The sequence below is a fragment of the Cervus elaphus genome, chromosome 5 (genome assembly GCF_910594005.1).
Source record: "Cervus elaphus chromosome 5, mCerEla1.1, whole genome shotgun sequence".
In the NCBI taxonomy this organism is placed as follows: domain Eukaryota; kingdom Metazoa; phylum Chordata; class Mammalia; order Artiodactyla; family Cervidae; genus Cervus; species Cervus elaphus.
In genome coordinates this window covers 115,022,652-115,028,651 of record NC_057819.1, presented here as the reverse complement: position 1 = coordinate 115,028,651, position 6,000 = coordinate 115,022,652, and the positions used below count along the sequence as shown (strand labels likewise).

Below are 6,000 nucleotides of genomic sequence, written 5' to 3'. Positions count from 1 at the left end.
AAATAATTTAAAATAATAAAATAAAATAAAAATAATTGAAAAAATATAAAAAAAAAAAAAGAAATAAAGAGCACAATAAATGTAATGTGCTTGACTTATGCTGAAACTGTCCCCTCCCCTATCCGTGAAAAAAACTCTTACAAAACTGGTCCCTGGTGCCAAAAGGCTTGGGGACTACTGGTGCCATGGTTCTTAAACTTGTTACACAGTGGAATCACTTGGGATGCTCTTAGACTTCTTGAAGCCCAAGCCAAACCCCAGACCAATGAATCAGGCTCTCTGTAGGTGGGAGGAGGAAATCAGTAGTTATTAAAGCTGTTCAGGTGACTTCAATGTGAACCAAGCTTGAAAACCACTGATCTAAAAAAGGCATTTGGAATGGAAAGGAACATCATGGGAAACTGCCAAGTGTGAAGGACTATTTACTTTGATTTGGTGGTGAATTGGGTGTTGCTGCTGCTGCTAAGTCACTTCAGTCGTGTCCGACTCTGTGTGACCCCATCCTTGGGATTCTCAAGGCAAGAACACTGGAGTGGGTTGCCATTTCCTTCTCCAATGCATAAAAGTGAAAAGTGAAAGTGAAGTCACTCAGTCATGTCCTACTCTTTGCAACCCCATGGACTGCAGCCTACCAGGCTCCTCCCTCCATGGGATTTTCTAGGCAACAGTACTGGAGTGGGGTGCCATTGCCTTCTCCGGAATTGGGTGTAGGCAAGAGAAAAAAAGAAAAATTTCTGATATGAGGAAAAAAAATACTAAATCTGAAATCCAGAGACCTGATAGGGTAATTTTTCATCAAGACAATATTTTAACTCCTTTATGCCAGAATAGCTTTGTGTGGGAAACTAAAATCCTCCCTACCTGCTTCACAGAGTTGTTATGATTATTTGGAAAAAAAATTATTATCGGCTTTTAAAATATGTATGTAGCAGGAATTCCCTGGTGGTCTAGTGGTTAGCAATCCACACTTCCACAGCAGGGGTCATGGGCTAACCGATCCCTGGTGGGGAGAACTAAGATCCCAAATCCCACAGGTGCATTACACAGCCAAAAGAAAAAAAAAGTCTGTGGAGACAAATTTAAGGTGATGTTAATTTGTATTTTAAGTTTTAACTTTATATTTTGAAATAATTTCAGATTTACAAAAGAGTTACAAGTGGTAGAGAGTTTCCTGTACGCCCTTGAGCCAACTTCCTCAATTGTTGACGAAGTGTGATTGCCCAAACCAGGAATTCAGATTGACAAAATACTATTAACTCATCTACAGATCTTATTCTAATTTCATCAATTATCCCACTGGTGTGCCTTTTTTGGACCAACATCCAATCCAGGATCACACATTACATTTATTTGTCATGTCTCCTCAGTTTCCTCCAATCTGGACAGTTCCTCACTGTTTCTTTGTCTTTTTTTTGGCCCTGCACCCTCGACCCCCTCCAGGTGAAGCATAGAGTCAACCACTGGACCACCAGGGAAGTCCCAATCTTGATATTTTTGAAGATACTGGGCAGTTATTGTGCAGATTTACCCCTTATTTTGGATTTGTCTGATGCTTCCTCCTCATTAATTCAGCTTATGCATTTTTTTCAAGACTACTATGGAATTGATTTTGTGTCCTCATTGAATTATATTGAGAGGTACTTAGTAAAAATATTATCTCAGCACTAGTGATATTAACTTGGATCATTTGGTTAAGGTGATGTCTGCTAGATTTCTCTCCTGTAAAGTTACTCTTTTTCCTTGTGTAACTTATAAGTATCTTGTGAGAGGATACTTTGACTCAAGGCAATTGATTTGAATCTAAGTGACTGGGAAAACTATTGACAAAATAGGGAAGCCCAGCGTAAATAAAGCAAGAATGATAACTTAGAGACCTAGATGGGTGTTTGGGGATATCTGTAGATCAAATATCTGTCAAAGATCTGCATGAAGGGGTTGCAGGTTGGTGTCATATGCTGAAGTGAGAAGTGGCATGTCACCAGTGTGTGGGGATGATGCAACGCTGGTTGGGTCTTCAAGAGGATAATAATGGCTCCAGGAAGTTTCTCAAGAGCCCTTCCTGTCCCCTGACAGCGCCGCCTGGGAAATCTTCGGGCTCGGGTTGCACCAACTCGGACTCCTGAGTTTGGGGTACTGGCGCCAAACCACAGACCTGCGAAGAAGGAAGCCCAGGGAGCCTGACCAGCGGGGCGAGGGCGGCGCAGTGCGCACGCGCCCGGACGAGGCGCGGGGCGGGGCCGCGGCGCGGGGGCGGGGCCGCGGCGCGCAGGCGTGCTAGCGGCGGGTCCCTGCGGCTCGGGATGGAGGGTGAGTGAGTAAACAAGCCCTGGCCCGTCGGTGGGGCCGGGCCTCCGCACCTCGCCACCGGGGAGCCTGAGGGAGGGAGAGTCGAAGGGGTCAGAGAACTAGGGGGAAGCGGAGGGACACACCAACTGCCTGCTTGGGGTTAGCGGGGCGTCCACTCCCCGTTCCGAGGGCTGGGGGAAAGAGGACAGCTGGCCGAGCGAGCCCCAGGCGAAGACCGCGTCTGCGGCGGGGAGGGCTGTGTGTCCAGGAGGAGGAGCGGCGGGGGCGGGCCGGGGAACGCGAAATCCCGTTGGAGGGCGGGGTGGGCCAGGTGGGCGGGACCCCCGCGCCGGGAGGGCGAGGTGGGCGGTGGCACCTGCGGGGGACTTGAGGAGGACCAGACGCGGGGAGTCAGCTTTCGATGACTTTGGGGGGTGTTGAGGAAGCGGTGGCAGTAAAAGCGGGGTGAGGCGAGTGAGGGTCCTAAGGCGCCGAATGGAAAGGGGCGCTCGTTCTCGGGGTTCAGGCGGTGCCGCGTGCCTCTGGGTCTCGCGCTCGGTGCCCCTCTCGCCTCCCCCAAGTCCTGGCCCTGAGTAAGAGGCTTCTCTCCAAATTTGGTCTCGCGCCAATCCCTGCCCACCCCAGAATTCTCTTGGGGATCAAGTAATGTAAGGGAAAGAGCCTTGAAGCAAAGGCAAGGTGGTGTATTGGGGACGTGCCTGTTAGGAAATGTGGGGCAAACTTATTTCGGTAAAAAGTTACTACTGAGAAATTGTTTCGGGGGCGGGGAGGGGAAAGGATGTGGAAGAGTGTTCGTGCCGCCGGTGGAAATATTGAGAGTGGGCTTTTCATAGGTGAAATACGGGATTATAGCTGGAGTCGCCTAGGTATCGCGATAGTCCAGAGCTAGAGGGATGAGGATGGGAGCTAAGAGCCGAGGTAGTAATGGGTGCGTGTGAAGATGGCCACAAAGTGAGTCTCTTCCGCTTTTGCTGCCATGATGCCTGTGAAGAGAAAAATCCCCCACCGGATTTAAGAAACTTAAGTTTAAGAAACTTAAAGGAAGTTCCCAGCGTTAGAAGGTGCTAACTTTATCAGAGGTTTCTGTGAGAGCTTGTCTATTTTAAGTCTTGGAATCCCCAGAGCTGGAATGTGTGGCATTGATAAAAGAAGATTACTTAATTGCATAGAAGAAAGTGTGTATGAGGAAATAAAGTACTTTAAACACACACATGCGTGCACACATTTATAGTAGAGGCAAAGATCATCTATAAAGATGTAATAATACTATTATTATTATGCTGAGAGTGTGTATTACAGACAGCGGGAATTAATTCTCCCAGGGGAGAAATGTTGGCTTGTTTTATTCGCTGATGCACTTTCAATGCTGAAACAGTGCCAGGCACACAGTAGGTGAGCAATACATCTTTTTAAAAATTAGTTATCTGTTTATTTCTGGCTGCATCGCGTCTTAGCTGCAGCACGCTTTCGTTTCCTCCACTCCTGCCAGCATGTGGGATCTTAGTTCCCTTACCAGGAATGAAACTTGCGCCCCCTTCCCTGGAAGATGAATTCCTAACCGCTGGACCTCCAGGGAAGTCCCCTCAATACATGTTTGTGGAGTAAAGAAATAGTGGGAAGATCCCTGGGACTGGAAGTTGGGAGATCTGGATTCAGTTAGTGGAAGAACTGGCAGAGTACTCATAGCCCAGTCATGGAACTGGATGCCAAGGTAGTTTTAAAACTTTCTGAAGTGGAAGTGCTGTTACTTTAGTTCTCTTTGAAACACCACTAGAAGAAGGAGCCTAGGGTTAAAAATGAAGTTTTATGCCCAAGAAGACTTTTGTGAGGAAGGAAAAGGGTAGAAAATGTAGTTAGACTTGTTTCTCTTACACTTGACTTTGAATTAGCATGCCTTTAAAAAGCTGCTTAAAATATTATATTTATCTTTTGAATTCTTGAGTTCTGAAATCTGGCCTTCTTAGTTCTCTAGGTAACAGTTCCCACCCTTGGTTTGTGCCTTATGTGAAACAGGTAACAGTTTATTTCACTAAGTTTATCTTTTTCATGTGTATATTCAAGTTTAAAAACTTTTTAAACAATGTATACATTGTTGGACTTGCCTGGTGGTCCAGTGGCTAAGACTGCACTCCCAGTGCTGGCCGAACTAGATTCCACCTGCTGTAACTAAAGATCCTGTATGCTGCAGCTAAGACCTGGCAGAGCCAAGTAAATAAATATATATATATTTAAGTTCATGCTTTGTTAATTAGCTACTTGCTGAAAAAGATTTGAGGCAAGTGTTTTAGCCACTTTGGCCATCTGATGCGAAGAGCTGACTCATTGGAAAAGACCCTGATGCTGGGAAAGATTGAAGGCAGGAGGAGAAGGGGATGACAGAGGACGAGATGGTTGGATGGTGTTACCGACTCAATGGACAAGAGTTTGAGCAAGCTCTGGGAGTTGGTGATGGACAGGGAAGCCTGGGGTGCTGCAGTCCATGGGGTCGCAAAGAATTGAACATGACTGAGTGACTGAACTGAACTGACAAACACTTTACATTTCTACATCAGACGGTTAAACTGCAGAGAAAAAAGAAAAAAAAAAAAAAAGGCAGAGGGTCTGAATAGGTATTTTTCCAAAAAAGACATACTGATCACCAACAGGCTCATGAAAAGCTACTCATCATCACTAATCAACAGGGAAATGCAAATGAAAACCACAATAAGATATCACTTCACACCTGTTGAAATGGCTGTTACTAAAAAAGACAAGAGATAACAAATGCCATTGAGGATGTGAAGAAAATGGAACCTTGCTGCACTGTTGGTGGGAATGTGAATTGGTACAGCCACTATGGAAAACAGTGGAGATTCCTTAAAAGATTTAAAAAACTGCCATAAAATCCATCAAGTCCACTTCTGGGTATTTAGCTGAAGAAAATGAAAACAGTAATTAAAAAAGATACATGCACCCCAATATTCAAAGCAGCATTATTTACAATAGTCAAGATACAGAAACAACCTAAGTGCCCATCAATAGATGAATGAATAAAAATGTGACACGCACAAAAAATTTTGCAACTTAATGACAATATGGATAGACCTGGAAGACATTATACTTCTTGAAATAAGTCGGACAGTAAAAGATGAATACTGTATGTTTTCTTTTATATGTGGGATCTAAAAGATAAAAGAGCAAATTTAAAAATGAAAATATGTAGAGAAGGGTGAAGAGAATTAGGTTAGGATTGAGGGAGAGGGTTTTAAGAGGAAAAATTGCTTTCAGAGAATACCTCCATTCCAGAAAATGACTAGTTTTGCTTGTTTTTCATTTGACCAAACTGTGTATTGAACTCTTTCCCAACATCTTTAGTCTTATCATTTAGGATTTCATCACGCCAAACCTTGAAGTCAAGAGTTTATGAGTCAATGAGGTAGAGTTTAGTGCCTCTGATGTGTTATGTTCTCAGACATACTTGTCCTAATATTTTGATTCAGAATGGAATAACTGAAAAGTCTTGTTTTATTAATGATAATGAGCAGTCTACATACATTTTTTTTTTTCCTAGCCAAGCTTCAAGGCTTACAGGATTTTAGTTCCCTGACTAGGGATCGAACCCAGGTTTTCAGCAGTGAGAGCATAGAGTCCTGACCCCTGCCAGGAAATTCCCATTAAACGAAAAACATTAAGCCTTGTGCTCCTGTAATTCAG

General features: G+C 44.3%; 1 protein-coding gene across 3 annotated transcripts in view; it reads left to right on the top strand.

The window, feature by feature from the left end:
- Positions 1 to 2,197: 2,197 nt before the first annotated feature.
- The window catches only part of EZH1 (enhancer of zeste 1 polycomb repressive complex 2 subunit), a 30,930-nt gene continuing 27,127 nt past the window's right edge, over positions 2,198 to 6,000 (top strand). For 2 of the 3 annotated variants that reach the window (XM_043904681.1, XM_043904678.1), the window contains exon 1: positions 2,198 to 2,307. The gene's annotated coding sequence lies outside the window, so the exon portion shown is untranslated. Of the gene's footprint in view, positions 2,308 to 4,271; positions 4,321 to 6,000 lie in introns of those variants that run through there. The other variant, XM_043904679.1, reaches the window with a different exon arrangement.